Source organism: Aethalodelphis obliquidens, unplaced genomic scaffold (assembly GCF_003676395.1).
Source record: "Aethalodelphis obliquidens isolate GAN/ISIS:26980383/991018 unplaced genomic scaffold, ASM367639v1 scaffold39, whole genome shotgun sequence".
NCBI lineage: Eukaryota > Metazoa > Chordata > Mammalia > Artiodactyla > Delphinidae > Aethalodelphis > Aethalodelphis obliquidens.
In genome coordinates, this window is record NW_020837983.1 from 8,550,560 (window position 1) to 8,574,722 (window position 24,163).

Sequence of the window (24,163 nt, forward strand, 5' to 3'; positions counted from 1 at the left end):
ATTTCCAGCCTTCGGAGTGGGAGGCGAGCTCTGCCGGCAGGGAAAAACCAGGCTGGGGTAGGAGGGCACCACCGGCAGAGCTTGTCACAGCCAGTCTTTAGGGTATTCTATCACCCATATTGTAACCAGTCATACAGTCTGTAATGAGCAAAATAATAAACGGTTTGTGTTACTTTCCTGTTCTTTTATTTATTTTTTGCGGTATGTGGGCCTCTCACTGCTCCGGACGCGCAGGCTCAGCGGCCATGGCTCACGGGCTTAGCTGCTTCGCGGCACGTGGGATCTTCCCGGCCCGGGGCACGAACCCGTGTCCCCTGCATCGGCAGGCGGACTCTCAACCACTGCGCCACCAGGGAAGCCCCCTACTTTCCTGTTTAAAAGACTTCCAAAGCTGCTCACTGACGCAGTGAAGTTCACACTTCTTAAGTCTGTCAATATGAGACCCTTTATGATCTGGCCCACATTCAGCTCATTCCCATTTTATTTTTAAATTAAAAATCATTTTCAGTTTCTTGGCATTTGTTTAAAAACCTTTAATTTTGGAGGAAGATGGCACTCGGTGCAGAATAGGTATGATGTCTAGCCTGTGATGTGCTATTCTCCAGATTCCAAGGTGTCGCTGCTGTTGCTGTGACTGTCGTAGCGTGTGCGGGTAGTTGAAACAAAGAATTCGTGACCAGTGTTCCTTCCCACACAGTTCACAAGGAGGCGGCAGGAAGGCCGTGTGAGCTATTTTGGTCCCAGCAGTGTAGGCAGAGCTGGAGGCTGTTCCGGGCATTGTGATGGCCTCTGCCTTTTGCAGGGTTTCTTCAGGGGATATTCTGTTCACTTTACAAGATGCCCAAAGCCTTTGATCAATCTTCTGCCCTCAACTCTGGAACGGTGGAGGTCTGCCTTCCTCAGTTAATTCAAAGAATTCTATTCTGGGGCACATCATTTGAAGCTCAACTTCACTGCGAACTTCGAGAGCAGGGTTACATTTTGCTTGGGATCACTCTCTTGCAGTCTCCACGAAATAGGTGTTGTTTTTTTTTTTAAGTTGAGAATTATGTTTTTTTTTTTTAAGTCTTTATTGACTTTGCTACAATATTGCTTCTGTTTTATGTTTTGTGGCCCCGAGTCATGTGGGATCTTAGCTCCCAGCACCCCCTGCATTGGAAGGCGAACTCTTAACCACTGGCCCACCAGGGAAGTCCCTAGTTTTTATTTTAAATTCATCTTTAGCATGAATCAGTCAACACTAGTTTCACTAATGATGAATGTCTAAGGGGATAAAGTAGTTATTAAAGATTAATTCAGGTATCTTACATCATATACAAAAGCCAACTTCAGATTAAATACTTTAATGAGAAAGGTAAAACTCTAAATCTTTTAGACTAACCAGATGATCTCTACAACTGGAAGTATAAACAGTCTTTAAAGTGCAAATGCTAAAGGCAGATGGTCTGGGTTCAAATCCTGAGTCCACTGCCTATTTACTGCGTGATATTGATCAAATTGCTTAATTTCTCTGTGTCTTACATTCATCATCCATGAAAGGGAATTAAGAGTACTGAAACACAGATAGTACTCAGTAAATGGTGTTTACTATTTATGACCTTAGGATAGAGAAGGATTCCTTAAGCAAACAGAAAAAATGCAAACCACAGAGGAAAAGACTGACACATACAATTACAATAAAATTAAGAACTTTTGGAAGCGTCACAGAGTCGCTAGTTGGCGAAGAGCGCGCTGTCTGCCCAGTCCCCGCGTCCCCGCATCCACCGTGGCCATGGCCAGCGAGGAGCTAGCGAGCAAGCTGCAGCAGTGACTGAAGTGGGAGGAGGTGGACGGCAGGCTCCAGCCTGCGCCCCGAGCCGCCCCAGTCCCCGAGCCCCAGCCGCCGGCGTCTGCCTGGGCGCCCACGGCCAGAGCCCACGCCGAGCTGAGCGCACAGCTGAACCGACGGCTGGACGTCAACGAGGGCGCGGCGCGACCCCGCCGCTGCAAGGTCTTCCACCTCTACTCCGAGTTCCCGGAGTTCAGCCACCACCTCATCAAGGACCTGGAGAGCATGTTCAAACTGTACAATGCCGGAAGGGATGGCTTCATCGACCTGATGGAGCTGAAGCTGGTGATGGAGAAGCTGGGGGCCCCCAGACCCACCTGGGCCTGAAGAGAATGATCAAGGAGGTGCACGAGGACTTTGATGGCAAACTCAGCTTCCGTGAGTTCCTGCTAATATTCCACAAGGCCGCAGCAGGGGAACTACGGGAGGACAGTGGGCTGATGGCACTGGCGAAGCTTTCTGAGATCGATGTTGCCCTGGAGGGCGTCAAAGGTGCCAAGGACTTCTTTGAAGCCAAGGTCCAAGCCTTGTCCTCTGCCAGTAAGTCTGAAGCGGAGCTAAAAGAGCAAGATGAGTGGAAGCGGGCAGAAGACAAGAGGAAGCTCCACCAGGCAGCCTTCCGGGAACTCAAGGCCACTTTCAGTACATAGTTGGGCTGAGCTGGACCTGTGTCCACAGCTGTGCCTCACAGATGCCCCGGGGAGAGCTGGCCGGGCACCCTCGCCCCTGCTGAACCTTTGCCCCAACAAGCCTCCACAACCACCACCCAGTGCAAACTCCTTAACCTCATCGGGGTGGCGGGGGGGCGGCTCTCGCCTTCATTTGGGAGCCCCTCCCAGAGGGTCCAACTGCCCCCCTCAAGTCCCTCTCCTGCTCGCCTTCCTTTGTCCTTCTCCGTAGCCGGAATGTGCCTCTACTTGGCAACCTTTACTTCTTCCTTTTATCTTTCCCCTTCCACATCAAAGAGTGGTCTGCTGTGTTAATTTGCACAGATACTTCTTTGGTGGTTCTCAGAGGAGATAGTCCCTGGAGGCCTATGATGTTAATGTTGCCCATTTTCTTGCGTAATCCTTTTCTGTGACTCTTCCTGTCATGCCCCTCTCTCCTTTGTTTCCCATCCAACTTCCCTGTTCTCATTCTTAGCCTGATCCTGCCAGGTGCTTTTGCATCTTCTGTCCTTTGATGACGCTGAGGTTTAAGCCAGGCCAGGCTCAACCACTGCCTGTCCCCTCTCCAATAGGAGGAAGGGCATGCTGCTGAGATGACACGAAATAGTGAAAAGATAGGATATTCTGTTCCTTCCTGTCACCTTTCTCCTGTCCTCTTAGCATTCCCCCTAGATCTATCCTTTTCATTCTTCTTCCCACTTCAGCCTTTTTTTCCTACCCCTAAATACTGTGCTACTTAACTGTAAGAATGATTATAAGTAATATTAATGAGTAGAAGAATTCCCATTAACTCTGACTACATGCAAATTATATTACAGTAGACCCCTGACATTCCCAAGTGACAAATCCAGAGCCTTCCAAAATCCCAAAAGTCATGACCCTCTTCACCATCTAGCCAGTTTCCAACATCTGCTCTAAGGTGCTGAGGTGAAGCTGTTTTTCAGCATAAATTTTTATATGTTATGAGTTCTTGGGATTTCTCACAAATATCAGGGGTTTGTTGTATTTTATAAAATAATTTCTAACATCGTATTTATTTCTTCTCTTTTTTTCTTTTTTTTTTTTTTTTTGCGGTACGCGGGCCTCTCACTGTTGTGGCCTCTCCTGTTGCGGAGCACAGGCTCCGGACGCGCAGGCTCAGCGGCCATGGCTCACGGGCCCAGCCGCTCCGCGGCACGTGGGATCTTCCCGGACCCGGGGCACGAACCCGTGTCCCCTGCCTCGGCAGGCGGACTCTCAACCACTGCGCCACCAGGGAAGCCCGATTTCTTCTGTTTTTTAACTGCTGTCTCTACAAAAAGAAAACATCTTTTTGTACCACCAAATGTTGGTAAAGATGTGTAGCATCAGAAACTACTATTCATTGCTGATGCTATAGACATTGGAAATAGTCTGACATTGTTTGGTAAAGATGAAGGTGCACATATGAATTTCACTCTTATGAATATATCCCAGAGAAACTTCTGTATGTGGATAGCAGAATTGTACAAGGATAACGGCACTCTTTGTAAAAACAAGTAAACAAACAAACAAACAAACCTGGAAACAGCTCGAGCATCCATCAACAGGAGTAGTGGACAAATGAACTTTGATACATTTATATGTTGGAATACAATACATTGTTTGAGGACATCCATACGTGAGAAAATCTAAAGAAAAGCAAGGGAATGATAAGCACAAAATTTGGATAGTGGTTCAATGGTATTGGCAAAGTTCTATTTCCTAAACTGGGCAATGGACTACATGGGCATTCATTGTATTATTATTCTTAAAGATATGAATTTATGTGTAATATGGCATAACTTTTGTACTATTATATATTTTATAACTAATACAAAAGACTAATTCAGGAATAAAAGCATGGTTTTGTGGTCAGAGTTTCCAAAATTTCAAGGTCCATAGACCTAGATTTAAGTTCAGTCTTCTGCTCTTTATCACCTACATGGCTTTGGACAAATTCTCTGAGATTCAGTTTCCTAATTCATAAAGTGAAAATAATCATATTTATCTCAAAGTCTGTTGCAAACTTTCAATGACAGGTAATATGAGTGAAAAATCTTATAGTTCAGTTCAGTTCACCAAGCATTTACTTTGTGCAGGAGCCAAAGACACAAGGATAAATGAAACATGGGCTCTGTCCCTAGGAGATTGCATCGTAGTGAGCGGATAGGCAGGTAAACTGGTAAACGCACGTTAACTTCTGCCTGAGAGCTAGGAGAGAGCAAAGAAGATGCACTCAGCTCAGCTCAGGAAGACAGGTGCAAGCCTGAGATGGCTACCTAGAGGGAGGTGATGTCTGTCGCGAATCCTGAAGGATGAGTTAGCCAAATGAAAGACAGAGGTAGGGGGTGAACAGGGCTGGAACAGCATAAACAAAGGCCAGAGGCAAGAAACAGCATAGTTTGTATGTTTTTACATTAGTCTTGGGTGAGATGAGATGTACTCTAAAATAAGGATAGAGAGACTGGGAGGGCCAGGAAATTGAGGATTTTGCCAGTTGGGTTGTTAAAGTTGGACTTGACTCTTTTTTTAAAAAATTAATTTATTTATTTTTGGCTGCATTGGGTCTTTGTTGGTGCGCGCGGGCTTCTCATTGTGGTGGCTTCTCTTGTTGCGGAGCACGGGCTCTAGGCGCGCAGGCTTCAGTAGTTGTGGCTTGTGGGCTCTAGAGCGCAGGCTCAGTAGTTGTGGCGCATGGGCTTAGTTGCTCCGTGGCATGTGGGATCTTCCCAGACTAGGGCTTGAACCCGCGTACCCTGCATTGGCTAGCGGATTCTTAACCACTGCTCCACCAGGGAAGTCCCGGACTTGACTCTTAATGGGAGTCATTGAGCAATGGCTCAAGTGAGGATATATGAGGAAGGCTGGAGAGAAGGAGAGAGAGTTTAAGAAAAGTTTAGAAGTAAAACCAGCACAACCTGTTGATGGGGCAGGGAAGGAAGGCAGAAGGAATAATCTAGCTTGGGCTGCTGGGTGCAAAGCCAGCACCATTACTGATGGGAATTGGAAAGAGGAACTGGTTTAGGGGGAAAGGATGAGTTCAGTTTAAGTTCGATACTTATTGAATTTGAGGTGCTTGCGGGGCATCCGAGCAGAAAAGGGTGTGCAGAATTATCCCAAGATGCAGGGTGAGGCCAGGGCCAGGGAAATAGATTTGGGAGTCCCCAGCTTGCAGGTGGATGAGACTGGCTGGGAGAGCACATGGCCTCCATCTTTTGGGGTAGGGCTCAGCACAATTTTTCTGTAAAGGGCCGGGTAGTAAATATTTTAGGTTTTGTGGACTGTATGGTCACTATCATAACTATTCAACTCCGATATTGTAGTGTGAAAGCAGCCACAGACGATACCTAAGTAAATGCATGTGGGTGTGTTCCAATAAAACTACGTACAAAAACAGATGGCCAGCCAGATTTTGCCCATGAGCCATAGTTTGCTGACCCCTGTTCTAGAAAGAGAAGAGCTGAGTGCAGAGCACAAGGTCAAAAAGAACCACTCGAGAGGGAAGTGACTATATTTTCTAGGCCTCTTGTCATGTGAATGATAGAATCCCAATTCAAAGGGAAATTCAATAATTCATAACTAAAATCTGTGGAGGCAGGGATGGAGCCAGACCACTGGATCTAGGGACTTGATTTTTTGGATATGGGCTTCACCCTCAGATCAGCTTCACATGGTGGGGGGTAGGGCCACAGCAGCTCCCAGTGTCCATCTTTAGAGCCTGGGTTCAGAAAGGTAAAGGGAGTGTGGCAGGTTGGTTATTGTTCTCAGTTCTTCACGCCCCTCCATGCAGGGATATTTGCATAACATGGTCCCTCCCGTTGCTGAGTGACTGTAGTTGCTCCCACCAGAGGCATCTTCCCAGTGATGTTGGGTGTGGCCAAATGACTTGCTTTGGAAATGTGGACAGAGGGACAATGTGACAGTTCTGGGCCAAGACTTTAAGAGATATCACATATTTCTGTTTGCTCTGTGCTCCTGTGCTCCTTCCTGAGAAGAGTATGTCCCTAGTAGCCACTGGTCCAGAGAGAATAAAGAAACCTGTGAAGCATATCTGAAGCCAATCCTTGCCACTTCTGTCCTGTAGACTCACGCACAAGAAAATAAATACCGGTTGTTATAAGCCACTGAGATTTTGAGAGTATTTGTTACACGGCAAAACTGATTGATTAAGGGTATTCCCAACCAGCTTCATTCAGAAAATCCTAGTGAAAAACTGATTGGCCTGATTTGGGACATGTGACCCATCTCTGGACCAATCACTGAGGACAAAGAGATTTGATATTATGATTGGCCAAGCTGGGTCATGTGCTCATTCTATTCAGGGAGGTGGGGCAGTTACCAAGGTAAGGAAAAGGGATGCTGAGGAGACAAAAGCATGTTGTGGAGAACCAGCAGATAATAGTGCCATGAAAACTTAGGCAGGAGAGAGTAACAAAAATGAGGGTATGTTGAATAATGCCATCAGCAGCAAAGAGGACACCAAGGCAATAAATGAAATGTGTTTCTTGGTTTTGGCAATAACGACCAATAAAAGTCATTGGTGATCTTTGCCTGAGCAGTTTCAGTTGAGTGTTGGGATGACAGCCAGATTATAGGTAACAATAATATTTCAGTAAACTCTCATCCGCTGTAGGAATGTTAGTTGCAACTAAAAAGGGCCTTAGATAGGAGCAGGTTAGAAGTCTGTTAAGGGAGAGCCAGGAGTTCTACCTAATTGTGCATCACTTTGAAGCCACAGGAGGTTTAGGAGAGGGAGTGTTGGGATCATCCACATTAGAGGGACTCGATTCCCGAAATGGGAGAGGTCCCTCGAGGGTGGAACCAGGCTGAAAGGTGGAGGACAGTCCCGGTGTGACCCTCAGGGCCTGTGGCAGAATTGCATCTTTGGGAATCAGACGTGAAGACATGATCCAAGCAACAAGAAGTTTAAAACAGCAGAGTTTAGTGAGAAATCTTGAGGAGGTGGGAGAGGCCAAGGGAGGAGAGAGCTGATAAGAGTCTCTGGTCTCTGGCCTGGAGAAACAGGTACAGAGCCAGTTGCTGTAACACTAGTGTCCAATTGACAGAATGTTCATCCAGTGCCCACCCCTTTGGAGGAGTCTGACCTTTCCTTGACTCCTTTCAAGACCTCTTTCTTGGCCCCTCCCATCCTCTGTCCTCCATCTGCACCCTGTCCCTCCTGCGTTTACTGACATCTGACTATGTACAACTTCCCAAGGCTGTGTCCCACTGTCCTCCCCAGACAGTCCCCCAGCATCTCTCCCTCTGCCTCATCTTAAATTGTACCATCTTATGTCTCAGTCTTTTGCTCTCTACTTTCATCTGGGAAAGAATCCATGTCAAGATATTAAAGTAATAGATCTTTTGTGGTTATTTGCTTTCTAAATAGACCCCTGGCAATGTGATGTCTTAACCCAAAGGAGTATTTATGTCAAAGGAATAAGAATTGGGGCCAGTGGAGGTGGGACATGCAAAACTGTCCCTCAGATCTTACCACGAGAAGAGTTGATTTTGCAGTTCAAGTTTGAAGACAGGAAAAAACTGATGTCCCAGCTCAGCAGTGGTGTGGTGGAGTGGGTAGGAATTCCCTCTTATTCAGCCTTTTGTTCTACTGATTGGGTGAGGCCCACCTACATTAGGGAGGGCAATCTACACTACTTAGTTTACCGATTCAAATGCTAATCTCACCCAGAAACACTCAAAATAATATTTGACCAAATGCCTGGGCATCCATGGCCCAGTCAAGTTGACACATGAAGTTAGCCATCATAGTGGGCTCCTCAAGGAAGGGAATAAGAAAGATAGCCCCGTGTTGTTCTTAATACTAATAAAATGGCCTGTGAAGCCGGATATGGCAAATGCGCAGGCAGAAGGTTCACAGACATAAATTTGATGATTTCTACCATTTTCCTTTGGCCTGGAGTTTGATCTCTATAGTAATCCAATTTGTTTTGTAGGTTTTTGTGAGCTTTCTACCGGAATAGAATTTCTTCTCTAGCTTTGTCCTCCTCTCCTCCTCCAGCATCATTATCATCATCACAGTCATCAACATCCAAGGTTTCTTGAGTGCCTGATGCTTATATGGCTCTGTACCAGGAAGCAATTTGGAATTTACAGAGGAAACTAGATCTGTCCCTTGTTTTTTTTTTTTTTTTACATCTTTATTGGAGTATAATTGCTTTACAATGGTGTGTTAGTTTCTGCCCCATAACAAAGTGAATCAGTTATACATATACATATGTTCCCATATCTCTTCCCTCCTGCGTCTCCCTCCCTCCCACCCTCCCTATCCCACCCCTCCAGGCGGTCACAAAGCACCGAGCTGATCTCCCTGTGCTATGCGGCTGCTTCCCACTAGCTATCTACCTTACGTTTGGTAGTGTATTGTCCCTTGTTTTGAGCGGCTAAATTCCAGTTTAGGAGACAGAACGTGTACACAAAGAAGTACAAATCAAGCATGAACTAGATAACTAAGTGCTAAATGAAGGAGGATATTCATCTTAGATTCCAGAAAAAGGAGCGATTAGCAGGCTGACCATGGTCTGGAATAGCTTCAAGGAGGTTGGGAACCTTGGGTAGGGCCTGAGGAAAGAGTGTGACCAAAATAAGTGTCGGGAAGGAGAAAGACTATGACAGGAATACAGAATGCCGGGTGCAAGTGGAGAGTGCAAGTATGTGCGGGGACAGACAGTGTGCGGCGGCTTGGCGGCACCTGTGCCACTGAACAGCTGGACGCCTGAAGCGCAGCACCCAGGAACAGCTTTAGGCCCAGCTTGCTCATTAAAATTTTTTGACTGTGTGTGAAGTTTTCCAGGATCAGCATGGAGCCTCCAGTCTGCATCTCCTGGAGGCATCGCCTCCCAAACACGCCTTCCTAGACCTGCCCAGATGGTCAAGCGTCACTGCTGCACCACTGAGTTACGCACACGTCCTCTGAAAAGCCCTTCTCCTGGATTTGCACATGATCAAAAGAAAGACAAGCAATTAAAGCAAAAGCCTCAGCTTGTTTTCCTGTGCGCCGTTCGTGCTGGTTTTATACTTTTAGTCCTGTGTATCTGGGTCCACAGCACTGTAGGTTCTTCGTGAGTGCTTTGGGGACATGATAGAAACTGCGTGAGCTAGGAGACAATGTAAACTTTGCTTCCTGCCGCCACTAGGGCAGCCCTGCACCGCCCCTGAATTTCCCCCAGGCCTTCCTTTGTCCTCAGGAGGCAGTGTGGGTTGTGGAGAGAGTCATGCTCTGTGAGAAACCACATGTGCTCCAGTTCTGCTCTGCCACTAACCAGCTGCATGACCTTGGGCAAGTCATTTGACCTCTGTGAACCTGATTTTCTCATCTGTGAAATGAGAGATTTGGACCAGATGATCATGCAGAATGTTTCCAACTCTGAAGGAGGAGTCTAGGGGAATTTTTATCTTTTTTGGATTATATCAAACTGTTTTTTTTTTTTTCCCCCTGTCTGCTTAGGGGAAGAGAGAGCAGCTTTAGAAGGGACTAATCCCTCTCCCTAAAATGTCTTGAGATGTCTGACAGTCTCTAATCAAAGAGGGTTGGCTTTTACCTACCAGCCACATTTTTAAAAATATCTTTTGTGGGTAATTTAGAGAGATGGAATATTTAGAGAACTTTAAATGTAGGAGAACTAAGATTCAAATAATGCCCTAATTTAGTCGCTATATGATCTTGGACAAGTTACTTCACTTTTCTGAGATTCAGTTTTCTTTTTTGTACGATAGGAATAGCAATAACAACAAGAGCCACATTCCTTAGGATTATTGTGAGGATTAAATATGTAAGCTGAGGTGCTGAGGCCAGTGCCTGCACATAGTAAATCTCCACAAACTGAAGCCATAGGGTGACTGTCACCTGTGTATTTGGGAGGAAATGAGGGGTGATGTATAGTGGTTAGCAGTGGGACACTGGGGCCAGGCAGATCTGAATTTCACTCTGCGCTTTGTCCCTTTTGTGTGTCCTTGGGCAAGTTAATTTTACTTCTCCAAGCCTCAGTTTCTTCCTCTTTATGGGAATAATAATAGTTCCTGCTTTGTAGGATTATTAATGAACATTCAGTGAGACAAGGCATCAAACGTGCTTAGCCCGCCTACAGAGTAAGCATTCAACAAATTTAATCACAGTAACAAACAAAAATAAAAATAACAAATGTTGTGCTTCCCTCCTCCACTGGCTTTCCTCCAAGGACAGCAGGAGTGGAAGGAAAATCTCCTGACTGGGGAGAGGACTGAATCATGTGGCTAGATAGCAAGGTTCATGAGTGTAGGGCCATGTCCATCCGGTTTATCCTGAAGTTCCAGTGCCTAGCACAGAGCCCAACGAGTAGCAGGCACCGGCAAGAAGCCTTTACTTATGGTGGAAACAAGACAGAGATGCTCGTAAGTCATCCTACTTTTACAAGACAAGGCTTAGCTGCCAAGCTTTCAGGCCTATCCCATCCGCTGCCTTAATGGCTCCACCCAGGAGGACGTTCAGAGATGTCTAGATCTTCTCTTAAGTCTAGACCAGCACTGTCCCAAAGGACTGTAAGGCGAGCCACACATGGAATTGAAAAAATCTTAGTAGCCATGTGAAGAAGGTAAAAAGAAATGAATGAAATTAATTTTAATAAGGTATTTAACCCACTATATCCAAAATATTATCATTTCACCACATAGTCAATATAAAAATATTAATTAAATATTTAATTGTTTCATACTAAGTTTAAAATCTGGTATGGATTTTACACTTGCACATCTCAATTCAGACAGCATGGTTCAAGGGCTCAATAGCCACGTACATCTAACAGCTGCTGTATTAGGAGGCGAAGTCCAGATTAAGCGAGATGAAGCCTCTCCTTCCACCACCCTCAAGCCCACTCCTCAGTTCTACTTCCTGTTCGAGGACCCAGTTCTTTCCCAGGTGGCTGCCCTGGAGAAAGGCTTCAGGCTTCTTAGAAGACACGTCCACCACCCACATGGGTGTGCTTTAGCCTTACATGTCTTACCAGAAAAATCACATCAGAATACAACACCATAACCTTAACATCCATTCCACAAGATGCAAGTATGCCACAGGAATTAATTTTTCAAGGCACTTCAAGCTTGTTACTTGAAGTATCAACTATCATCAAATATCAACTATCAACCTATTTTTCAGACAAGCTTTTGGAGTTTATCTACTGTGATGTTGTCCACATTCAACCTTCTCTGAAAATTCATTTGTTCATTCAATTTTTGAGTACCTACTATGTATAATGGAGTTAGGAATGTAACCATGAGCAGGAAAGATTCAGTGCCCGCCCTTGGGAACCTTAAACTCGAGTTGAATGGACGGATCAGTAAGCAGGATCTTATAACACAGAGTAGTGAGGGAGATTAATACTAAATACCCTGAAAGCTCATAGAAGGGCAACTAACCTAACACAGGAGTGTGTGTGTGTGTGTGTGTGTGTGTGTGTGTGTGTGTGTGTGTAAGGGGGCAGTCAGGGAAGAAACATCTAAAGTAAGACCTCAAGTGTGGAGAAAAGGGAACCTTCTTGCACTGTTGGTGGGAATGTAAATTGGTACAGCCACGATGGAGAACAGCATGGAGGTTCCTTAAAAAACTAAAAATAGAACTACCATATGACCCAGCAATCCCACTACTGGGCATACATCCAGAAAAGATAAAGTAAGACCTAAAGGTTGAGTTGAAGTTGGAGTGTGAGTTATTGGGGTGTTTGGGGCTGTGGAAAGGAAAAGAGCATTCCAGATAGGTGAGGAAAGAGTAATCACATGTCCCAGAAGGTGCAAAGACCAAGTAGGGGGTCTGTAAATCACCCCATTCAGCTCGAGTCCAGGAAAAGTACATCTTTGGCTAGGGTAGATATAGAGAAGGCATAGTCAATAGTTTGGACTTTATTTAAATTCTATAGTAAAGATCCTGGAAACCTCAGCTTTGGTTCTGATTTCTCACCTACTTTCTTAAACTGTATTTCTAGCTGTTTACAGTGTAGCTCCATGTTTCACTTAAAATCAACATGCTCAAAATTACTCATCACCTTCATTCCTCTACTAAATATTCCAAACTGGTTCTGTCTTAATTTCTCCGTCTCTCATAATGAGATTAGCATAATTCTAGTCTCCTACCACAGCTAAGACATCTTTTGTCTCTTCCATATCTTCACCCCCCCGTACCCAAGCTTTCACTAAATTTTGCTAATTTTTTGACTGAATAGCTAAAAGCTTTTGGTTCAAGCACTTTCTGGCTTCCTTGAATTCATCACTCATCTTTCTATAATAGCTTTAAATTTTCACCAAGGCTATCTAAACTCCATGTGGTATAACTTATACTCCTTTGAGATATCGTTTTGGAACAAACCAGCAGTTTTAAAGCTCACATCAGATTATAATGTAGGAAAATAATTTCTGCAGTCCAGAAAAGCCTTAAGTAATTTTTACTGGAAAAAAGAAAGACAATTCTTAATGTTTTATTTATTTTTGATTCTGTCTTCTTCTATCTTAAAGAAATTCAGCAACTTTCCTCCTGGAATCTCAAGGTTTTATTACTTGCATAGAGAATCCAGAAACAGGGATTTTTATTTGTCTAATAGTGTCCCTCCTTTTCTATTCAAGGCCTTTCCTGGATACATTACCTGGATGGTCACTCACCCTAAAAAAATGTTCAACACTGTTTAAACTTGCCCTGATTACCAAGTATCTTACTTCATACTGGCTCAGCAATTCATTATAACCACACCCTGAGAACTGGAAAATTTAAAATACAAGAACCAGATTGCATTTCGTGTCTCAGGAATAAATGAGAAGAGAAATGATAATTTCCCCCAGTTGTATTTTGTCATATTTTAAACAAAATGTCCACTGGCTGGAAATTCCATTTCAATCAGTTAAGTATTTAGTGAGGTTTAAGTACTGTGTTCAGCATGAAACTACTTGTTAGAATTATGGTCACCATGTTTTCTACAATTTAAAATTAGGACACATGGTGTGACAATGGGACAGAGCATTTGAAATCAATACTACCCTGGAAAATTTGAGTTATGTGATTGCCATAGTTACAGAAAATGCAAGGGAAATATTGTCGCTCAAGTTTACAATTTTATTGGAAACACAAGTCTAATACACATTCATTTATTTCACCACTGAATAGTTAGTGAACACCTAGTATAGGAGGTACTTTGTTAGCCAGTAAGATTACAAAGATGAAAAATACAGTTGCTTTAAATGCTTTCTTAGGACTCCCCTGGTGGCACAGTGTTTAAGAATCTGCCTGCCAATGCAGGGGACAGGGGTTCAAGCCCTGGTCCGGGAAGATCCCACATGATGTGGAGTGACTAAACCCATGAACCACAACTACTGAGCCTGCGCCCTAGAGCCCATGAGCCACAACTACTGAGCTCACGTACCACAATTACTGAAGCTCACACGCCTAGAGCCCGTGCACCGCAATGAAGAGTAGCCCCCACTCGCCACAACTAGAGAAAACCCATGCACAGCAACGAAGACCCAACGCAGTCAAAAGTTAAAAAAAAAAAAAAAAGCTTTCTTAAGGTAGGACCTTGTGAGGTTAATTATATGTGTCACCTTGGCTAGGCTATGGTGCCCAGTTGTTTGGTCAAACACCATTCTAGATGTTGCTGTTATGTATTTTTTTAGATGTGATTAACATTTAAATAAGTAGACTTGAGTAAAACAGATAATCCTCCTTAATGTGGACGGGCCTCATTCAATCATTTGAAGGCCTAAAGAGCAAAGACTGAGGTTCCCCCCAAGGAGAGGGAATTCAGCTTTCAGCCTCAAAACTACAAGATCGATTCCTGGGGGAATTTCCAGCCTGCCAGCCTACCCTGCAGAGTTTGGATTTACCATCCCCCACAGTCATGTGAGCCAATTCCTTAAAAATAAATCTCTCTGTCTCTGGAGAATTTTAATACAGCCCTCATAAGAATTGTTATTTAAATAAATAACATTCCTGAGGTGTATTTTTAAGCATACTTGTATAATCTTTTTTTTCCCACAAACAGTAACATTCCCCTTCACAATATGTCTTCTAGCAATGTTTTTAAACATATGGCATTCACTTTCAAGGCCCAACTTGCTGCTCAAGAGAAAATTTAGAAGCTGATGTGTAATTATCTGATGGAACAAAGTTGCCTAATTTCAAGTCGAATGGAAATAAGGGAATGCAGAGAACTTGAGGAAACCCGAGAGCGTTCAAGTCAGCGAGGCAACAGGAACAAAAGCACAGAGAAGGCAGCTTTCTGATGACAGAATTTGGAGGCAAGAAAACTGTCTCGATGATAGGGCCAGTGTCTGTGAGTATCTTTACAGGAGAAAAAGATACTGTTGGGGGGGGGCGGAAAGAGGACAGTAGAGCGAAGCTGGTCAAAGCAATTGGGATAATAATCAAAATTGCTCGTGGGTAAAAAATGAGCAAAGAATGTCATTTAAGGTACAGAACTATGAGTTCAACACTAGATTGCTTGGGGGCTTTGGAGTTTCCATGAGCCTTTCCAATGGAAAATGGTACAGGTTGATCTGTTCTAAAATGAAATGTGGGTGCTTTATAGCAAGACAATTTTGGATGGAATAAGTGATAATTGATTTCCACACCTGATTTGAGCACGTAGCAAGCCCACTTCTCTGAACTGGTGATAGAAACCTCTTGGAAGGGGGAAATCTTATAAATAATTAGATTGTCAGCTCATATATCATTATGTCTTGCCTCTCAGGGATATTTTGAGATTAATTAGGTAATGTTTGTAAAATAAGCTCCAAGTGCCATGTATCATTGGCATAGAATTCGATTTTCGGTGTGATGAATGTAATTAAGTCGTGCTGATTTCATATGAACTTTCATTGCAGGGTAACGTCTGTTCTGGAGTATTCTGAGGGCATGGGTGCACTGGTTCTCGTACTGCCATTTCACCAAGAGGAGCTCTGACAATGGGAGCGCTGTGGCAGGCATTTTGCATCAAGTGTGATACACATCTCAGGCGAGATGAGGCATTTAAAGTGTCAGATGAGAATTGTGGCTTCTACTGATGAATAAATGTGTTTGTAATGATACCCAGCTTGACAGTACAGTGAATAAAAGCAAACACTTTATTTATTTACTTATTTAACATCTTTATTGGAGTATAATTGTTTTACAATGGTGTGTTAGTTTCTGCTTTATAACAAAGTGAATCAGCTATACATGTACATATATCCCAATATCTCCTCCCTCTTGAGTCTCCCTCCCACCTTCCCTACCCCACCCATCTAGGTGATCACAAAGCACCGAGCTGATCTCCCTGTGCTATGTGGCTGCTTCCCACTAGCTATCTATTTTATATTTGGTAGTGTATATATGTCCATGCCACTCTCTCACTTCGTCCCAGCTCACCCTTCCTCCTCCTCATGTCCTCAAGTCCATTCTCCATGTCTGCGTCTTTATTCCAGTCCTGCCCCTAGGTTCTTCAGAACCTTTTTTTTTTTTTAGATTCCATATATATGTATTAACATACGGTATTTGCTTTTCTCTTTCTGACTTACTTCACTCTGTATGACAGATTCTAGGTCCATCCACCTCACTACAAATAACTCAATCTCGTTTCTTTTTATGGCTGAGTAATATTCCATTGTATATATGTGCCACATTTTTATCCATTCATCTGTCGATGGACACTTAGGTTGCTTCCATGTCCTGGCTATTGTAAATAGAGCTGCAATGAACATTGGGGTGCATGTTTCTTTTTGAATTATGGTTTTCTCAGGGTACATGCCCAGTAGTGGGATTGCTGGGTCATATGGTAGTTCTATTTTTAGTTTTTTAAGGAACCTCCATAGTGTTCTCCATGGTGGCTGTATCAATTTACATTCTCACCAGCAGTGCAAGAGTGTTCCCTTTTCTCCACACCCTCTCCAACATTTATTGTTTGTAGATTTTTGATGATGGCCATTCTGACTGGTGTGAGGTGATACCTCATTGTAGTTTTGATTTGCATTTCTCTAATGATTAGTGATGTTGAGCATCCTTTCATGTGTTTGTTGGCAATCTGTATATCTTCTTTGGAGATATGTCTATTTAGGTCTTCTGCCCATTTTTGGATTGGGTTGTTTGTTTTTTTGATATTGAGCTGCAAGAGCTGCTTATATATTTTGGAGATTAATCCTTTGTCAGTTGCTTCATTTGCAAATATTATCTCCCATTCTGAGGTTTGTCTTTTGGTCTTGTTTATGGTTTCCTTTGCTGTGCAAAAGCTTTTAAGTTTCATTAGGTCCCACTTGTTTATTTTTGTTTTTATTTCCATTTCTCTAGGAGGTGGGTCAAAAAGGATCTTGCTGTGATTTATGTCATAGAGTGTTCTGCCTATGTTTTCCTCTAAGAGTTTTATTGTATCTGGCCTTGCATTTGGGTCTTTAATCCATTTTGAGTTTATTTTTGTGTGTTGTGTTAGGGAGTGTTCTAATTTCATTCTTTTTCATGTAGCTGTCCAGTTTTCCCAGCACCACTTATTGAAGAGGCTGTCTTTTCTCCATTGTATATTCTTGCCTCCTTTATCAAAAATAAGGTGACCATGTGTGCGTGGGTTTATCTCTGGGCTTTCTATCTTGTTCCATTGATCTATATTTCTGTTTCTGTGCCAGTACCATATTGTCTTGATTACTGTAGCTTTGTAGTATAGTCTGAAGTCAGGGAGCCTGATTCCTCTAGCTCTGTTTTTCTTTCTCAGATTACTTTGTCTATTCGGGGTCTTTCGTGTTTCCATACAAATTGTGAAATTTTTTGTTCTAGTTCTGTGAAAAATGTCATTGGTAGTTTGATAAGGATTGCATTGAATCTGTAGATTGCTTTGGGTAGTATAGTCATTTTCACAATATTTCTTCTTCTAATTGAAGAACATGGTATATCTCTCCATCTGTTTGTAACATTTTAAATTTCTTTCATCAGTGTCTTATAGTTTTCTGCATACAGGTCTTTTGTCTCCTTAGGTAGGTTTATTCTTAGGCATTTTATTCTTTTTGTTGCAATGGTAAATGGGACTGTTTCCTTAATTTCTCTTTCAGATTTTTCATCATTAGTGTATAGGAATGCAAGAGATTTCTTTGCATTAATTTTGTGTCCTGCAACGTTACCAAATTCATTGATCAGCTCTAGTAGTTTTCTGGTAGCATCTTTAGGATTCTCTATGTATATTATCGTGTCATCTGCAAACAGTGACAGCTTTACTTCTTCTTTTCCAATTTGGATTCCTGTTATTTCTTTTTCTTCTCTGACTGCTGTGGATAAAACTTCCGAAACTGTGTTGAATAATAGTGGTGAAAGAGAACAACCTTGTCTTGCTCCTGATCTTAGTGGAAATGGTTTCAGTTTTTCACCATTGAGGATGATGTTGGCTGTGGGTTTGTCATATATGGCCTTTATTATGTTGAGGTACACTCCCTCTATGCCTACCTTCTGGAGGGTTTTTATCATAAATGGGTGTTGAATTTTGTTGAAAGCTTTTTCTGCATCTATTGAGATGATCATATGGTTTTCTCCTTCAATTTGTTAATGTGGTGTATCACATTGATTGATTTGCGTATATTGAAGAATACTTGCATTCCTGGGATCAACCCCACTTGATCGTGGTGTATTATCCTTTTAATGTGCTGTTGGATTCTGTTTACTAGTATTTTGTTGAGGATTTTTGCATCTATGTTCATCAGTGATATTGGCCTGTAGTTTTCTTTCTTTGTGACATCTTTGTCTGCTTTTGGTATCAAGGTGATGGTGGTCTCATAGAATGAGTTTGGGAGTGTTCCTCCCTCTAAAAGCAAACACTTTAATATCAAGATGAGCAGGAGAGAAAACACTAAAGGTCTTAGTTGGGGCCTTATGTTAACCTTGCCTATTATATGATATGTACTTTAAATATTCTTCAGTTAGGAAATTCATTTTTTAAACCCAGAAATGGCTTTAAGTATTCCCTCATCCATACCTGTTGTAAGCTCTTCTTAAACAGTGTAATTGATTGTTGATTCAGAAGCTCAAATGTGTATTCATAGTTTTGGATTTGAGAGAAGAGTCAAATAAGGTCTAGGACCGTGTTTTTCAAACATTTTGGTCCCAGGGTTCTTTATACTCTTAAAAATCATTGAGGACCCAAAAGAACTTTTGTTTATGTGTGTTCTATCTATCAATGTTTATTGTATTAGACATTAAAGGTAAAAATTTTTTTTTAAAAAAATTTTCATTGAAAATAATAAGCTTACTATATAATAACGTAAGTAAGAGACTTTTAAGGAGAAAAGGTGAGAAGAGTGGCATTGTTTTACATTTTTAATAAATCTTTTAAATGTCTATCTTAATAGAAAACAGCTGTAGTTCCGTATCTGCTTCTGCATCCAATCTGATATGATACATAATTTGGTTGCAATAGATGAAGAAAATTTGGCCTAACACAAATATGTAACTGGAAAGGGAGGAGTATTTTAACAGCCTTCTTAGATAATTGTGGATATTGTTTTTTGACTTGACACCATAATGCAAAAAGTGATAGGTTTTGTTTTGTTTTAACTTTTAATTTTATATTGGAGTATATGTTATTAACCATGTTGTGATAGTTTCAGGTGTCCGGCAAAGTTATTCAGTTATACATATGAGTAATAGTTTTTAAAGGTTGGTTTCTTAAAAGTTGGTGGATTCTAAATCATGTTAATGACTTTTTATACTCCATTCCTCTAAAAACCATTGGTCTATCTTGTACTTGTGTCATGCAATGGTCATTTGGAAAACATTGATTCACTGAGTTATGCAGATCTTCCCAATGTTGACACATTTCATTATACAATATCAAACAATCACTTTGGTCAATATCGCCACCGATTTCATCCTAAAATTCTTTAAGTATTGGTATACTGTCAAGTTTTCTAAAATTTTCATTTTTGCTATAAAGCTGGAATTTTATTATTGGCAATAAATACTTTCAGTTGTTTCCCTTGAAGTGATAGTCTCACTTTGTTCATTTTAGAAAAAACTGTCTGCTAAATACCCACATCTGAATAAGCATAGTTTGTTTTCAAGTAAAAATGGTATTCCATTAAAAAAGCAGCTAGCTTAGCTCACAACCGTCATAACTGGTATGCATCGAGGTCTTGTTAGAATGTCCCATTTCTCACACAAAATATTAAAATGGTATGTGTTCAAGGGTTGACATTTAATAAAGTGAATACTTTCTACTGCCTTATCAGGATCATTGTTAAGTGAAATTGGCACTTTAAGAAAAATCCAGGAGGGCATGGCAGTGCCGTATACACTGGCTGTTACAATCTGGTGACACTGCCTCAACTGGTGCTAGGGGCCCAGTTGTTTTATCCATTTGGCCTTTGCTGCACCAATGCAAATGTCAGCACAGTGAAAATACAAATAACATCCTCGTCTTACAATGAACTTGTAGACTCTTTTCAGAGATCTCCAGAGTCCATGGACAGCACTTTGAGAATCACTGGTATAAGAAATGCATGGAAGGTGGAGCAGAGGAGAGAGACAGGGTATTTTTTTAAAGCAGCTACTTCAAGAATAGGTATGATGATGCAGAGAAATATAATTTGATGGAATTTGCTGCTGTCACTGTTTTTTATTGAGCAGCAGGAAGCATAATTTACTGCCCTAAATCAGTTTTTCAAGCTTTTTGACTGTAATACACAAAAGATATATTATCTACACTGTAGCACAGTGTACAATACATACAGATATATTATATTTACTGAATAAAGATATCCTTACAATTTGTGATGAACTCTAACATTTTATGTTATTCTATTTCATTTTTTAAAAAAATATTGGTCATGACCCACTAAATTAATCTTGCAACTCACTAATGGGAAACCACAGTTGGCAAAAATCTGGTTTAAATAAAGATGCTTTCCTTTTGTAATGTATCAACCCTCCTAAGGGTTGATTACCTTTGGTTGGAGACTAAATGTACCCAGGAGTTTTTAATGGTTGCTTACTCCGTCATTTCTTGATTCAGTTGCAAATGAGTTCAGATTTTAATGTGTAGTCAAATGAGAAATATTTCGTTTTAAGGATGCAGCATGTATATTATTACATTAAATACCTGTTTGATTTTTAAAAAAAATAAATTTATTTATTTATTTTTGGCTGCGTTGGGTCTTCGTTGCTGCTCGTGGGCTTTCTCTAGTTGCGGCGAGCGGTGGCTACTCTTGGTTGTGGTGTGCAGGCTTCTCATTGTGGTGGCTTCTCTTGCTGTAGAGCACGGGGTCTAGGTGTGCGGGCTTCAGTAGTTGTGGCATACGGGGTTAGTTGCTCTGTGGCATGTGGGATCTTCCCGGCCCAGGGTTCGAACCTGTGTCCCCTGCATTGGCAGGAGGATTCCTAACCACTGTGCCACCAGGGAAGCCCAATACCTGTTTGATTTTGTTTTCTCTGATAAAGTTTAAATGTTTACCTGGGGTTGGTAAAACCTAACACTTTCCCTCGAGTGTTGGCGGTTAAATATACTCACTACAGTCTTATAAAAGATATTATGTTGAGACTGATACAGTAGTAACTATTACTCTCATAAAAAGAACACTTTAGTACATCCCAGGATCTAGGTTTATATCCTATTTAATACTGCTCTGACTTCCTACTCTGCCAATATTTTGAGAATCATTACTTTGATGGGTGCAACTAATTGTAAATACCAAAATGAAGTGGCTATTAATTTTGGGTTTTGCTTTAACAGAATTATTTCTTGTTGGTGATATAAGAATATAGATGGTAAGAAAGTAGAATGTACCAGAGGTAAAGAAGTAGCTTCTTTGACCTCTTCAGTATTTGGTCCCTCCTTGCTTCTCCTCCTTGGCTTTCAGGATATCCCTTCAGAATCAATCAATCTCTCTCTTTCTCTCATTCTCCCTATATTTTCCAATAGTTTTAAAATACTGATCTATTGATCTATTCTACCTCAATCTTTAAAAGTCAGTTTTTAAAAAATTTTTTTATTGGAGTATAGTTGATTTATAATGTTGTGTTCATTTCAGGTGTGCAGCAAAGTGAATCAGTTATACATATACTTTTTTAGATTCTTTCCCCATATAGGTCATTACAGAGTATTGAGTAGAGTTCCCTGTGCTATACAGTAGGTCCTTATTAGTTATCTATTTTATATATAGTCACGTGTATATGTGAATCTTAATCTTCCAATTTATCCCTCTACCCCCTTACCCCCGTAAGTTTCTACATCTGTAGCTCTATTTCTGTTTTGTAGCTAAGTTCATTTGTACCGTTTTTTTCAGATTCCACCTATAAGCGATATCATATATTTGTCTTTCTCTGACTTACTTCACTCAGTATGACAATCTCTAGGTCTATCCGTGTTGCTACAAATGGCATTATTTCGTTCTTTTTTATGGCTAATATTCCATTGTATATATGTACCACATCTTTATCCACTCATCTGTTGATGGACATTTAGGTTGCTTCCATGTCCTGGCTATTGTAAATAGTGCTGCAATGAACATTGGGGTGCATGTATATTTTCGAATTATGATTTTCTCCAGATATATGCCCAGGAGTGGGATTGCTGGATCATATGGTGGCTCTATTTTTAGTTTTTTAAGGATGCTCCATACTGTTCTCTATAGTGGCTGTACCAGTTTACATTCCCACCAACAGTGTAGGAGGGTTTCCCTTTCTGCACACCCTCTGCAGCACTTACTGTTTGTAGATTTTTTGATGAGGACCATTCTGACTTGTGTGAGGTGATACCTCATTGTAGTTTTAATTTGTATTTCTCTAATAATTAGCGATGCTGAGCATCTTTTCATGTACTTTTTAGCCATCTGTATGTCTTCTTTGGAGAAATATCTATTTAGATCTTTTGCCCATTTTTTGATCGGGTTGTTTGTTTTTTTGATATTGAGCTGCATGAGCTGTTTGTATATTTTAGAGATTAATTCCTTGTCAGTTGCTTCGTTGGCAAATATTTTCTCCCATTCTGAGGGCTGTCTTTTCATTTTGTTTATGGTTTCCTTTGCTGTGCAAAAGCTTTTAAGTTTAATTGGTCCCAGTTTTCTCTCTGTTCAAGGTCAAGGTACTTACTTAGCCTTGCCTCCTGTGCTTTGGCATCATTTATTCCCTGGCTTCAAGCGATGTATAGGAACGATTGGGCAGGGAGACAGGTTGTGAGAAAAAGAGTTAGCTACCTATTGCAATTGTTCAGAAGAGAGATGAATTAGGGAGGTGCCTCTGGGAATGGGAAAGAAGGAACAGACCTAGAAGATTTGCCTGGTGATTACAATGGGGATGCAGGAGAAAGAAAGATTACTTTGAGATTCTCACTTGGAAGAATCTGGTATGGTAGGAAGAGGACCTAATACAGGAAAATGATTAGGTCATTTTAAAAAAACATGTTGCAGACTTTAAACAGGCACCAGAAAATACAATAGTGGAACTAGAGAGAGTGCAGGCCAAGAGACTTGAGCTAAATTATCTACACAGGAACAGTTGTTGAACTCATAAGTATAAATGAAGTCGAAGATGTAGAGAACACAATAGAAGGTGACTGAAGATAAACTTTGGGGAGTTTTGAAATTGGAAAGAACAATGAGAGACCAGGAGCCCCCAAAGGAGAGATTCAAGGAGCAGAGAACCAGTTAGAAGAATGGAACTTACAGAGACAAAGTACTTTGACAGCACATGAAATACTAAGTTACAGTTCTTTGGGGAAAGGACAGCGTCTTTCTTTTTTCTGAGCAAATAGTAACACAGAGCAATGTTCAAGGAGATGCGTGATGTGGAGAGAAAGATCCTAGAATTTGGAGCCAGCAGCCATGGGTTTTCATTTCCTCCTAAGTGCTTACTAGTTATGTGACCTTGGGCAAGCCACAAAACACAGATATGAAGTCACTGGAGAATAGCTGCAGGGTAATCTGTGTGCGATATATTGTCCAAAGTATATCAAACCAAATAAAGACACATACGTAGATAATGGACTTGAGGACATGGGGAAGAGGAAGGATAAGCTGGCATGAAAGAAAGTAGCCTTGACATATATACACTACCAAATGTAAAATAGTAGCTAGTGAGAAGCAGCTGCATAGCACAGGGAGATCAGCTCGGTGCTCTGTGACCACATAGAGGGGTGGGATAGGGGGGGGGGGGAGGGAGATGCAAGAGGGAGGGGATATTTAGATATATGTGTAGCTGATTCACTTTGTTATACAGCAGCAACTAACACACCATTGTAAAGCAACTATACTCCAATAAAGATGTTAAAAAAAAAAGTATATCAAATCAGAAGGAGTATAGCTTTCTGGTCAGAGGAAGACAGAGAACATCACTGAGCATGCAGAACTTGAATAAAGTGTCAGAAGATGCATACGATTTCGGCAGATACAGTAGTGAAGGGAGGATACATGACTCAGAAAAATGAAGGTTCATCATCTGGAGAAGAGAGAATGGAAGACATAAATTCTCCCAGAAGAGAATTTTTGTGCTTTCCTTTCCCTTGTTTTGGAACTTAGGAGTCTTGTTTATTTGAGATGTTGTTATACTGTAGTTTGATGCTTGATGGAAGAAGAAAAAGAAAAGAAAAAGTACACACTTTTATGAAAAGTCTTCCTTTAGGATGAAGGGGTTAATCTTCATTTTACTTTATTCACTTTCATTTTAGAAATGTACCCTGAAAAGTTTTCAACG

The 24,163-nt window shown here is 41.4% G+C and overlaps 1 pseudogene; it reads left to right on the plus strand.

Moving 5' to 3' along the window:
* Positions 1-1,121: 1,121 nt before the first annotated feature.
* LOC113633364 (EF-hand domain-containing protein D1 pseudogene) lies at positions 1,122-3,589 on the plus strand (annotated as a pseudogene).
* Positions 3,590-24,163: the final 20,574 nt, after the last annotated feature.